A 14618-nucleotide genomic window follows, 5' to 3' on the forward strand; every position below is an offset into this window, starting at 1 on the left:
TAGCCTCTCCATCAGCGAGACCCTCAGCAGCAGGTGTTTTCTGGAGAATTTCAGGAACATCTCTCCACACTCCTAGCTACCCAACATGAGAAGAAATACAAATGTTTGCATTAGGCCACAATGGCTCAGTGCACTGCAGTCTCCTTGCAGAGCCTGATAGAGGTGTACCACCTCTCTGCTCTTAGTTTGAAGGCAAAAGAGTGAGAATCTGTTAAGCTGGCACATGCTGGTAATTCATTATTGCTTTCACTAGGAAACGAGAGCCTGAATAGGCCAGGGTAAAAATACCTGTCTGACGCTGCACCCTCTCTTAGGGGGAGAAAGCTGGTTTCTGAGAGAAAGCAAAAATCCAAATACATTTGTGGTCATTTATGCCTCCTTGTCTTTTGCCACCCACAGTTAGCTCTGTGTTGAGTGCTTCTGCTTGGCCACATGGGCACCAGCCTGAGACCCATAGAGAGCAGACACAGCCGTGACCAGCACAGAGGATGCCGTGTGCCTTGAAGAAACAAGTAAAGCCTGGAACAGAACCCAAAGGCTCCCAGATAACTGACATGTGACCCACCTGGGGAGCAGTGTACTGAATCCTGCTTCATCTCAGCAGGCTGGCAGAAACGTGTCAAGAAGTCAGAGTCCTCAAAACACATTCTGCTGTTTCACAGAATCACAAAATAGCTTGGGTTGGAAGGGGCCTTAAAGATAACTGGTTCCAACCCCCCTGCCATGGGCAGGGACACCTCCCACCAGACCAGGTTGCCTAAAGCCCCATCCAGCCTGGCCTTGAGCACCCCCAGGGATGGGGCATCCACAGCTTCTCTGGACAGACTGTGCCAGTGCCTCACCTCCCTTTGAGTGAAGAATTTCTTCTTAATGTCTAATCTAAATCTCCCCTCTTTTTGTTTAAAATTATTCCCCCTTGTCCTATCATTATCTGCCCAAGAAAAAAGATGCTCTCCATCTTTTTTATAAGACCCCCTTTAAGTATTGAAAGACTGCAGAGAGATCTCCCAGGAGCCTTCTCTTCTGCAGCTGAATACCCCCACCTCTCTCAGCCTTCCTTAACATGAGAGGAGCTCCAGCTCTCTGATCATCTTCGTGGGATGGAACCCAATGTTCATTTTCTGGGACCCAACATCATATATATCCTTGAAAAGGAGAAACAGTCAAGCTGTTTTTCCAGATCACAGAATCACAGAATCACAGAATTGTCTAGGTTGGAAGAGACCTCAAGATCATCGAGTCCAACCTCTGACCTAACGCTAGCAGTCCCCACTAAACCATTTCCCTAAGCTCTACATCTAAACGTCTTTTGAAGACTTCCAGGGATGGTGACTCCACCACTTCCCTGGGCAGCCTGTTCCAATGCCTCACAACCCTTTCAGTAAAGAAGTTCTTCCTAACATCTAACCTAAAACTCCCCTGGCTCAACTTAAGCCCATTCCCCCTCGTCCTGTCACCAGGCACGTGGGAGAACAGACCAACCCCCACCTCGCTACAGCCTCCCTTGAGGTACCTATAGAGAGCGATAAGGTCGCCCCTGAGCCTCCTCTTCTCCAGGCTGAACAAGCCCAGCTCCCTCAGCCGCTCCTCGTAGGACTTGTTCTCCAGGCCCCTCACCAGCTTCGTCGCCCTTCTCTGCACCCGCTCAAGCACCTCGATGTCCTTCTTGTAGCGAGGGACCCAAAACTGAACACAGTACTCGAGGTGCAGCCTCACCAGAGCTGAGTACAGGGGGACGATCACCTCCCACGCCCTGCTGGTCACACTGTTTCTGATACAAGCCAGGATGCCATTGGCCTTCTTGGCCACCTGAGCACACTGCTGGCTCATATTCAGCCGACTATCCACCATCACTCCCAGGTCCTTCTCTGCCTGGCAGCTCTCCAACCACTCATCTCCCAGCCTGTAGCTCTGCTTGGGGTTATTGCACCCCAGGTGCAGGACCCAGCACTTGGCCTTGTTGAACTTCATGCAGTTGACCTCAGCCCATCGGTGCAGCCTATCCAGATCCTCCTGCAGAGCTTTCCTACCCTCAAGCAGATCGACACACGCACCTAACTTGGTGTCATCTGCGAACTTACTGAGGGTGCACTCGATGCCCTCGTCCAGATCATCGATGAAGATATTAAAGAGGACCGGCCCCAGCACCGAGCCCTGGGGGACACCACTAGTGACTGGCCTCCAACTGGACTTGGCTCCATTCACCACGACTCTTTGGGCCCGGCTATCCAGCCAGTTTCTAACCCAACGAAGCGTGCGCCAGTCCAAGCCAAGAGCAGCCAGTTTCTTGAGGAGAATGCTGTGGGAGACGGTGTCAAAAGCCTTGCTGAAGTCAAGGTAGACCACATCCACAGCCTTTCCCTCGTCCACCCAGCACGTCACTTTGTCATAGAAGGAGATCAGGTTCATCAAGCAGGACCTGCCTTTCATAAACCCATGCTGACTGGGCCTGATCACCTGCTTGCCCTGCAAGTGCTGCATGATGACTCTCAGGAGGATCTGCTCCATGAGCTTCCCTGGTACTGAAGTCAAACTGACAGGCCTGTAGTTTCCCGGGTCTGCCCTCCGGCCCTTCTTGTAGATGGGCGTCACATTTGCTAGCTGCCAGTCAACTGGGACCTCCCCCGATCGCCAGGACTGCTGATAAATGATGGACAGTGGCTTGGCCAGCTCCTCTGCCAGTTCTCTCAGTACCCTTGGGTGGATCCCATCCGGCCCCATCGACTTGTGCACATCCAAGTGCCATAGCAGGTCACCAACCAGTTCTTCGTGGATAGTGAGGGCCACATCCTGCTCCCCATCCCCTTCCACCAGCTCAGGGTACTGGGTATCCAGAGCACAACCAGTATTGCCGCTAAAGACTGAGGCAAAGAAGGCATTGAGCACCTCCGCCTTTTCCTCATCTCTTGTAACTAAGTTTCCCCCCGCATCCAGTAAAGGATGGAGATTCTCCTTAGTCCTCCTTTTTGTGTAGATGTATTTATAGAAACGTTTTTTGTTATCTTTAACGGCAGTAGCCAGATTGAGCTCCAGATGAGCTTTGGCCTTCCTAATTTTGTCCCTGCACAGCCTCGCTACATCCTTAAAGTCCTCCCTAGTGGCCTGCCCACTTTTCCAAAGATTATAAACCCTCTTTTTTCTCCTAAGATCAAGCCACAATTCTCTGTTGAGCCAGGCTGGTCTTCTTCCCCGCCAGCTCGTCTTTGGGCACGTGGGGACAGACCGTTCCTGCGCCATTAAGATTTCCCTCTTGAAGAGCGCCCAGCCTTCCTGGACCCCTCTGCCCTTCAGAACCGCCTCCCAAGGGACTCCACCAACCAGTGTCCTCAGCAGCACAAAGTCAGCCCTCCGAAAGTCCAATACAGCGGTTTTACTGGTCCCCTTCCTGGCCTCGCCAAGAATAGTGAACTCCACCATTTTGTGGTCACTCTGCCCAAGACAGCTCCCGACAATCACATCCTCCACCAGTCCTTCTCTGTTTGTGAAGAGAAGGTCTAGCGGGGCACCACCCCTGGTAGGTTCACTAACCAGCTGCATCAGGAAGCTATCTTCCACACTCTCCAGAAACCTCCTAGACTGCTTTCTCAGGGCTGTGTTGTGCTTCCAGGATATGTCAGGGAAGTTGAAGTCCCCCACGAGTACAAGAGCTGATGATTTTGCAACTTCTGTCAGCTGCCTGTAGAATTCCTCATCCGTCTCCTCATCCTGGTTCGGCGGTCTATAGCAGACCCCGACCAGGACACTAGCCTTGTTGTCCCTACCGATCCTAACCCAAAGGAACTCGACCTTGTTATTCCCAGCCTCGAGTTCTACAACCTTGAAAGACTCTCTAATATAGAGAGCCACACCACCACCCCTTCTGTGCTGCCTGTCCCTTCTAAAGAGCTTATAGCCAGGCATTGCAGTACTCCAGTCATGAGACTGGTCCCATCACGTCTCCGTGATGGCAACCAAGTCGTAGCCTGCCTGCTGCACGATGGCTTCCAGATGCCGTTGCATTTTTTGATTCTGGCCAAGAAAGTGTTGTTGCACAACTTGAGGACAACTAGTGAACTTATGTTCAGCCAGATCCTTATTACATCAAGTAAACTTGTCATAAGAAATCAAAATAAATAATAGTCACTGGCTCCATGGATGCTACAGGGTGGAATTTGTAAAGCTGTGTGAAAAATACTGGCTTCTGCCTCCCAGAAAGCATCCTCTAACACCCAGCACCTCCAGCTTTCTGAGGGCAGCTCCTGCAGCACTGGTGGGCTCCCCCAACAGGAGCTGTCTGGCTTCTCCAGCCTTACAGAAAAAAAGCTAACTGTGAGCTGAAACTCAGCTTCTGGAGCTGAGTTTCATGGGGAAATATATCACCACCAAAGGTACTTTCCCCCTGGACTGCAGTCTCACAATTTTCACATCCATCTGATGCTGCTCCTTACCAAGTCTCTGGTCTTGAGTGCTGATGTAGCAGTCCCTGAAGACCAAAGTACTGTAACTGGAAGAAAGCAGGGAGTACCCAGAGAGGTCAGTGTATAGATCCATGACATTTTACAGCATACAGACTTTGGGAGTGTACAGTAGCCTATGCACTTATCAATGACCTCAATTTCATTATTCCTACAAGAAATACTTCTCATGCAAAACAAAGATAGCACTCCTTCATCTCTGCCAGTGTGTTTACAAAAGATCATTTTTCAAAGAAAGGGGAAATGTTTCCTAAATGGAGCTGAGAAAGCCAGTGAATATTCTGCCTGAGGTTGTCGTGTTTCTAGCTGGGTTTCACAGGGTCACACCTCATCTATTTCTTCCTCTATCTAATTCCTCCTGCTCCAAAAAATAAAACATTATCCACCCAAGTTAACCTCTAACTTGAGCAAGAGCAGCTTACAGGCTTACCCTAAAGATCTGCTGAAGGGAGAAAACCTGAAACTGTAAAGGGGAAAAAGCAGAAGGAAGGAAGAAAGCACCACAGGAGCTTCTGGGAGGTAAGCAAAGCAGAAGTCAAAACCTCACAAATTTAAATGTCATCTCCTTGTGTTCTCCAGATATCTCAGATGCAGAGACAGGAAAAACTATTTTGTCCCATAAAATTCACAACTGCAGGTGGTTACCACATACCTCCAGCTCCTTGGGTGATGAACCACAGTTTACTGAGCAGCACACATCATCTCACACAGACATTGTAGATGTGTTTGCAGCTCTCTACCCTCACCTTCACTGTTGACAAAGCCTGGAGTTTTAAGAGAATAAACTGGCACTTCACTGGACAAAAATCAAAATCTTCCTGAAAATGAAAAACAAAAGAAATCTCTCATCCCTATGTGGCAAATTAAAGATTTATATCCGTCTGGACTTGGACAAAAACACACCTAGTAGTTCATTCAATAATTCAGGTAGGTATTTTTCCTCCTCTTTAAACTTTTATCACCCTGTATGTCCCCCATGAGAAGGGACACTGAAAGAAACAAACAGAAAAATGAAGGTACCTTTAAGCAGAAAAGGCCATCTGAACAGCTTCAATACTGAGCTGTTTTGACAGATCCTCTGGCAATAAGGAAAGTGAACTGTAAAATATCTCATTTATTCTGTCCGTCGCCGGCCTCCCGATGACAAGTGTGGCATTCCCTGCGGCATGGTGCGGCATGCGGCATTGCCAGTGGATGGGCACCCGTCACTTGTGCTCTCCTTCACCACGAATCCACTCCAACATAGCCACTGGAATGACAGCCCCACAGCTTTGCCATGGTACACCCTTATTTAACCAGAGAAGTTCTGCCAAGTGTGGTTAAGCACACAGAAGGTAGCTCCCTGCATCTCCATGAGTCTTGGTTTCCTTGGTTCCATGTGTTTCTATGCCAAAATTAAACTTTTTTTTTTTTTTTTTTTTTTTTTTTTTTTTTTTAACCAAGTACTTCAAATTGAGAAGAAATGGCACAGCTCCCTCTGTTTTGCACAAGCTAAGCTGGTTCACTCTCATGCCCATCCTCCACTCTTCCCTTTGCATTATTTCTAGTCTAAATAGAGGTGGCCAGAAACTTTCCAGATCTGTCACCAGTAAATTCTAACTTCTTCATTGACTTGCTTTCCAAATAAACCAGAAGTCTTTTCCATGGTTTCCTTGTGCTTCTAGCTCATCTGCCATGAAGTGAAGCACCACATTTCTCTCTTCTCTGGAGCCCCAAGATCAGGGGAGACACAGATGTTTACCCTCAGACAAAAGCTCATAATAGAATCACGACATCATTTAGGTTGGAAAAGACCTCTAAGATCAAGTCCAACCATTAACCTGGCACTGCCAAGTCTACCACTAAACCATGTTCCTAAGCACCTATGCCCCTATATGTCTTTTGAGTACCTCCAGGGATGGTGACTCAAGCACTTCCCTGGCCAGCCTGTTTCAATGTCTCACAACCCTTTCACTGAAGACATTTTTCCTAATATCCAACCTAAACCTCCCCTGGTGCAACTTGAGGCCATTGCCTCCTGTCCTATCACTTGTCACTTGGAAGAGATGACCCCCAACCCGCTACAACAACCTCCTTTGAGGTAGTTGTAGGAAGCGAACCCCAGTAGGGCCTCCCTGCATGACCAGAAACTCTGGGCAGATTTAGATGTTGAGAGTCAGAGCTGCAAAATTAAACTTGTCCTTCCAGATGTCTTGCTGTTTTTTTTTTTTTTTTCTCTTTTCTTTTTTTTTTTTTTTTTCTTTTTTTTTTTCTTTTTAGAAATTTTAACATGGAGTCATCCATCACCTCTGAAACACAGAATAAGGTGGAGGATGTGGGGGGCCTGGCACTGATTCCACCAGAGAATACGGCAAGAAAAGATTAAAATATGGTCAGCACTAGGAACAGTTCAGCTGCTCTAGGAACAGTTCAGCTGCTCACAGGGTCAGTGGCAGGGCCTCTGTCTCACAAGCTGCTGTTGTGGTGGGAGTGATGTTTGAACCGCCACCTTTCTTCCTTCCTGAGAGACAGGAGGGCCAGCCCCCTGGCCCTGGTGGTGATGTGGAGGCTGCGGAACATCCCCCACCCGTTCAGTGCCTTTCCTCCAGCAGTGTTTCCACAGAAGATGTCTGTGAACAACCCGCACCACAAAGCTCCTTTCAGCCTGGCAGTCACAGTGACTGGCAGGGTGCTCCCACAGTACAAGCCTGTCTTTCATCTCTGGTGCTGCCTCTATCCCCTGATACCATCACTTCACAGTAATGAAAAGAAGGTGAATTTTATTTCTTTAGAGGAAAACTCAGCAGTATGTGTGAAAGAGAGTGGCACTTTCCCGCAGACATGGTGCACTGCAGTGGGAGCACCAGGGGCTGGTGAGCATTTCACAGCTTATAATGCTGACGGCATGACGTGTGCATGTGCTTCACTTGAAAGCGCCCTACACATGTGCTATGCATTTGAGATGCAGGCAGATCATTTGTGTGCTGAGTTTTGATTTGATTTCAGCTGAGCTCCTATATAGTTAAGATCCAGTAATAAAATTTTCTAGCTTGAGCTCTGCAAGACAAGTCAGTACAGAGCTGCACTATCAAGAAGTCTAAATGCAATGTGATTACATGGGCGGAGAGATGTCTGTGGGCTTTTGCAGCAATTGATGGGATAGAAATATGTTTTTGTGCTTACCGTATCATAAATTGAGTTTCACTTGAAATGAGGCAAAAGAAGGAACTCAACTGCTGGCCTATTATTCCATCCATTTGGACAGGAAATATGGAGTGCTGCAGGAGAGAAAGCCATCCTGCCTGGAAAGGCAGGAGAGCAGAGAGAGAATATGGCTGAGATTACTTTAAATTATATTATAAATAAATTAGTTACAGTACAGTTAATTAAAAGTGATTCTTATGAATCTCCCTTTGATAAATCTTCATTACTTTTGCCAAGCATTCCCAAGCAGAACTTTTATCTGCTATCATGTTTAATGCAACCTTTCTTTTCTTAGGCTGCTTCAGAACTGGTGCAGCTGCATTAGTTGGGAGCAATGGGACAGGTGTCACTGCAGTTTTAAGACCAGGAAATGTCTCTGGAAGGCAGCATGAAATGGAAACTGTTGTAGTGTTACCCACAGCTGAGCAGCAGCAATACTGAACTTCTAAGAGGTAGCTTTCCATTCCAGCCCTGTCTGAACAACAAGAAAACTACAATCTAAACAGTCACATCAGCTTTGCAACAGAAGTACATCTGCCCTAGTGTCTGTCCTGCAGGCTGAGAGCTAATTTGCTAGATTGCTGTGTGTTCCAGAATAGAGCTGAGGCATTCCTGGGAAACTTGGTCTGCATCTGTGGATAGATGAAGGAGTCACAGCAGAAAACAGGATCCTTCCAAAGAGGCTCAGAAATGCAGTTTGGCTTAAGTAATACTGCACTATCAGACCTATGTGCCTACTTGTGCTCAGGCATGAGGCCGTGCTGACAGGGCAGCATCGCCCACAAACCCAGAAGTCAGTCTGGGACAGGAAGGCTTCTTGTGGTGCATCAGTTTCTAGGATAACAGGGGTGCTATCAGCCTTTTGCAAAAAGGGAGACTAATGGACCATCACCAATACCATTGCACTGTGCTTTAGTGTTTGAGAGTAGTGCTATTTGGTGTAATTTAAAAGGTATGTATGTCTTTATATATATATATATAATGTACATCTATTTAAAAGGTACGAAATCTTGATTTACAGATTGTACCAACTTCCTCTTTCATTCGTTCATTGCTTTGTGTGGGTGTAAATCCCAGCGTGTGCTGGGGAAACCCAAAGGCTTTAGGGTTTTCATGCTGGAGGAGATGTAGATAGTCTGGATTTACCAGTTCAGCCAGGCTTTGTCCATGGGCTCAGGGTCAGAACAATTCCTGCAGCACAGCTGGCAGTGGATGAGGGCAGAAGAAACTCTTTTTTGGCTTAACATCTCTTGCTCAGGGGCAGTGTGGTCATGTTTGGCTCCAGGTACATGTGTGTATCTGCACTTAGGACCTGTAATGCTGGGCTGCACATGGGTATTTTGCAGGCAGGAGTAGACTTGTGGCTGTTGTCTCTCCTCTCTCAGGCATTTCTCATTTTGGGATAGTTCACCCCAAGAGAAAGGCATCAAGGTCCTTTTGAGCAATGGCCTGTCCCCAGCCTGGAACGTTAATGGGCCAGGAGTCACCAAGCCCACTGCAGGAGTGACCTCCCCATTGGCAACTCCTCCACTTGCTGCAGGGGTCCGACCCAGGGGGTGTTTTAAGAGCAGAAATACTCCTTGTGCCTCCGTGCTTGTGAGTCTGCCCAGCTGTGTTAGCACCTGGCTTTTGTCTGATACAGAAAGGGGAAAGAAACAAGAGTCTCTTATCTCATTGGGAAAGCTTTCTGGGTCATGTCACTACTAAGGATAGAAAGGAACAAAGGTTTAGAAGGAAAAAAGATTTTCCTAGCTGGTGTGAGCATTTTTCCAATTTTTATGCAGCACTGTGCTGCATAAATGCTCAGTCCTTCAAGCACTGTATGCATGAATGACCTTGCAACCCCAAACAGGCTTTTTGCAGGACTTTTATTTAAAGCAATTAAGATATGGAATTGCATGATCATTAGCAAAATTTCTGTAGTTTTACTGCAGGCAAACCTCACCAGCAGGGAGCACCAGCAGACAAAGTATTTTAGAGCTTTTCACTACAACCATAAAATACAGATTGCATTTAACACTGACACTGACACTAAACATTTTAAAAGTCTTTTATTTTTTTAACTGCCCATTAAGAAAATAGATAAATCAGGAGTAATGGGGCAAGATATTTTAATTTATTTGACCACTGGTCAAGGTCGGTAAGTTGATACCCATCAAGCTCCCTGCTGATTCATCTCTGCAACTGGTGGCTATTTTTCCCCAGTTTCTGTATGATTGGTATCTTTATCACGACAAAAAGAGACAAATGACAGGTGCTGAATGAGTTTTTCTCCATCAGCTACAAAACTGCTAGGTCAAATCTGAAGTACATTGCAGAGCTGGGAGAACAAACAGCTTGTTTTTCTTTAGCAAATCAGGATCAGATGCTCCTGACAGCACTTGGCAGTGACTCAGAGGCAGACAGGTAACATTCAGAGCTGCAGCTCAGACGTTGGAATATACAGCAGGACTGTCTGACCAGGCATGGCTGCTAACCCTTTGCCCCATACACCTTCAGTTCTTCTTCCTCCTTCTGCCCAAAGTGGAGAAAAAACACCTGCATTGCTGTCACATCTGTGCACAGAGATGTTAATGGCAGTGTCAGGCTGTGCTGTGAAACTCTCTGGTAGTCCTGGTTTTAGCTGTACGTCACCAGCCAGGCTCCACGTGGATGTTCAGACGCCTCAAGGCTTTGGAATGAATGTAAGGCTCAAGTCAATACAGCCTCGGCTCCTAAATGGCTTTGTGGGTACAGAGCAGCATTTATAACAAACTGATCATTAATGTAAGATTTCACATCTCATCTTCCGCTCCTAACGCTAGAAAATGGGATTAGCCTTGATTACCCAGTGAAGCAGGAAGCAACTCAAGTCTCTGCTCTTCCCATTCTTCATTTTCCCCCATGAATAGGACATGCACTCATGATGGCTTTATAGTGCCATATGATGACAGGCAGTCATAGAATCATTAAGTTTGGAAAAGACCTCTAAAATCTTCTGGTCCAACCATCCCCCTACCACCAATGTCACCCACTAAACCATGTCCCTAAGCACCAGGTCCAACCTTTCCTTAAACACCCTCAGGGATGGTGACTCCACCACTTCCCCAGGCAACCCATTCCAATAAAGCAGTCCTTGCATACCTCACGGTGATCCTCACAATGCAGAGGAGTTTTAACTGGAGACCAGTCTATGACCCTGGCTCACAGGGCTCCTCCATGGGTGGAGCTGCTGCTGCAGGAAAGTTCTCAAAGCAAACATCCACATGCACTAGCCATCAGAAGAAACAAGACGCAAAGCTCTACAGACTGATTCAGTGGATGGTGGTATATATTTCATAAGACTTTCATAATGTCTTAAGAATAGCCTTTTGGTTATTGTATGGAAATTAAACCGTGGTGATCTGATTCCAGTTGGATTAAGCCCTCCCCAACCAATGGTGTGTCACCTCACATCTTGTTTTTGCCAGTAATCATATTACTGCAGTAATGTGCTATAAATATGAATAAAAGGTGCAACTGAATTCAGCAGGAAAGCTCCTGCTAACCTTTGCATTGCCCTGGCAATGAAGATGACATTCCTGACCACGTGCAGAGGGACAACTTCTGTGGCATACCCTGGCACTGTGTGTTTGAGGCCAACGGGGATGGAAGCAGAAGTGGGGCAGCTCAGACAAGCAGGAGATACCTGAGATATGCTTGGTGTGCTCCACAACACTGGATAAGAGAAGTCATACAGAGGGCAAAAGCTTTCAGGGGCATTGCATGGGCTGTACAATATAGTACAGAAATAATACCTTATATTTTATACAGGTAGAAGCTGCTTTCCCTTTAGTATCAGAACAACTATTCTAAATACAATAGCTCAGAGACCCTGTTTCTCTCCTCCCCTTGTAGTCATACCACTCTTCTAAACGTTGGCTCTCCAAAACAGTCTGCAAGCCATGTGGTCAGTGGAAGAGCTGAGCTGTGAGTGACCCAGGGGTCCATGCTGCCACTGCTGTGCTTTGAGCAGTGGTATTTCTGTGCAGACCCAAAAATCAAGCCTGATCTTTCTGAGGACACAGACTCCCCTTTCCTGCAACCACTCCCACGGGAAGCAGGGAGATGGGCTCAGCCCTCCCTGCCGGAGCAGGAGCAGGAGTTGGTCCTGGTGGCACACAGTGCTCAGAGATGTCCCTACAAGGGGACATCAGCTGCAGCAGGATGCTGACATCTGCCTGGGCTGCAGCACTGCAGAAGCTGCATTTCTGGAAAGGCAAGAGAGGGCGTGAGGCAGCCTTGTCCTGGTGCTAATGAACTCAGTCACGACTGCATCGCTATGGAAGGGTTTTAACACCATTCAGTTCAGCGGAGTTATTTTTGATTAATGCTGATGCAAGTGGGAAATGCTGAACTTTAATGTGTGCGCAGTGATTGACAGGCTCGCAAGGTGATCTGAAGATATCCCACTATCTGCCTAAGACAGCTCTTAAAACCAAGCTTGCTGTAGTCAGTCCTTCTTCAGAAACTCAATGAGTTTAACAATCATCCCAGTAGGCCAATGCTCCCTTTACAAAAATAAATCTGGAGGACAGAGAGTGAAACAAAGTAGGTTTTAGCCCCTTAAGGCCGGCCCACTGAAGACAAAAGAAGATTTATGGTCTACCTGAACTGCAGATAAACAGGAGACTTGAGGAACTTCTGTAATTACTCCTGTTGCCTCCTCTGCAAACAGTGGCTATTTTCATACCACAGCCCAATAAGGGAAATGTGAGAGGCATCTGTGCTTTGTTTATAGCTCCATTAGCCTTTCTTGAACTGTAAATTACTTGGCAGTGGCTGACAAAGAAGGGAAAGACAGGGCTGGATGCCAAAGGAAAAGTTTGAAGTTCACAGCTAATTCAAGTCTTTCAGATTTTACTGCCTCAAGTTATAGTCCCTTTGAATAGTTAGCCCATAATTATAAAACTCATTAGTGAAAATTGGCACATTTACTACATACTTAATTGTAGAACAGACTACTGTAAAATACACTTTTTTATGTATAAGTGCTGTATCGGATTCTAGCTATGCCCATTTTCCAGGGCACTCGTCACCCGATGTCTCCTCCCTGTCTCCTCCTTATTCTCCGCCAGTCAGTAAACAGACAAAAGAATAGAAAAATGAATTTAGGGTCAGTCTGGAAATCTCAAGCCTGCCAGGCAAAGGGGAGTTGAGAACAATAAAACATACTTTTCTCCCATTTCCAGCCCCCTGGTTCAACCACAAGGACGGCATTAGGGGAACATAAAGGCACAGCCTGCAGGGCCAGTGGCAGAAGCGTGGTGCCGCAATGGCATCTGGAGCATTATCAGCAGCGCAGTTGTGAGCAATTGCATTAATTGCCTTTAATTACACTCTGTGACCCGAAACAGGCTGCTTCCAAGAAACATGACATGCCACCCATCACGATGGATTTAGAAAGTAACTTGAATAAGTACATGGTTAGATCTTTGTAATCAAAGCTGCAGCTGGAATGGCAGGCGTGTGTGTGCGCATCGGTGTGCTGGTTTCACAGGTCACCACCACAGCAGTGGAGGAACAAGTAGCTGGTCCTTCTTCACATGGAGAACCCTGCACAAAGTGTTCCCAGAAAAAGGGCAAGTCTGGAAACAGTGCTTTGCTTTCCTTTCCCTGTGTCACTAAACATCACCTCTGTCTTATGCTGTTAGTGCCCCTAACCCCACAGAAAAGCTTCAGAGACATCAGGGTGCACCACAGCTCCTGCTGGGCAGTAACTTCCTTGTCATGGGTGGTGCAGTACCACAGCTTTTCACACATCCTGAAAGGATTTTTTTTCTCAAACGCAGCTGTAAACCCCTTTTAGCTACAGTTCTGCAAACAGGAACGAACATTTACCTTCATGTCTTTTTGTGATGATACAGTCCTGATGCTAGACATCATTTACTAGTGAAATTGTTTGGACAAAAGTCAACGGAGGAGCTGCATCAGAAAGGCATGATCTCAGCTCTCCACCAAGCCTTGGGACAGACACTGAGAGGAGATGTGGCAGTGTATATATACATATATATATATATATAAATATATATAAAATGATGCTTTGCAGGTGAACGCATGCCTGTGGCAGGCACCAGAGATGGTCCTGCTGAGGGAACCGAGATGACTATTTCTCTGTCACTCCCTGTGTCCCACAGTGGGATGGAGCTGATGGTGTTGCCATGCCATCTCTACATCCCTCACCTGCAATTATGAGAACTGTGCTCTTCTCCATGACTCAGAGTGTTTTATTCATCACCCATTTATGGTAAGGCAGAGCACAGGGGACTCTGATGGTACCAAAGCTGCTCTGCATGCTAATAGCTGGGAGTTTGGCTGTGGGTCCTTATTTCTCACACCTTACCTTGACATTTGTGCATGTGAAGGAAAGTCGCATGCCAGACACGCTGCATGTGCATTTACCAGCATGTGATCTGCATGCAGAGCACTGCTGGCTGTGCAAATGTAATGTGTGTGCCTCTGCATCCAAGGATAATGGTGTGTGCGTGACTCCTGGAGCATCTGCATGAAGGTGAGATGTGCAATACGGCTCAGGCAGTCATGCTGCTATACACCCTCCTCCTCACCCTTCCTACAGATTTGGGGCTGCTCCAACTGACCCCGCTTCCAGTGTGGCTGCATCTCCTGAGCTGCATGGTAAATCCTGGCAGACCCAGGGAAGTGCAGGGGGATCTCTGTGATGGCTGCACGACCTACTCACGCTGCTCGATCCTCTGCAGCAGAGGTGGCTGGAAACCCACACAGACACTGTTGATGAGGGGAACCCACTGCTCCCATGCTCTCCACCGTGGATGTCCATGCAGTCCCAGGCAGTCCCAGCCCCTGCTCCAGGCCCTCAGTAAGTCGAAGCTGCTCTGTGAAATAACATCCCATCACGTCCCTCCCCACAGCCAGCAGTGCTGCCAAGAGCAGGGTCACTGGTATTTCAGAGACAGAGACACTTTGACAGTGAGAGCCGTAAAA

Source organism: Aythya ferina (assembly GCF_964211825.1).
Source record: "Aythya ferina genome assembly, chromosome: Z".
Classification (NCBI taxonomy): Eukaryota; Metazoa; Chordata; class Aves; order Anseriformes; family Anatidae; genus Aythya; species Aythya ferina.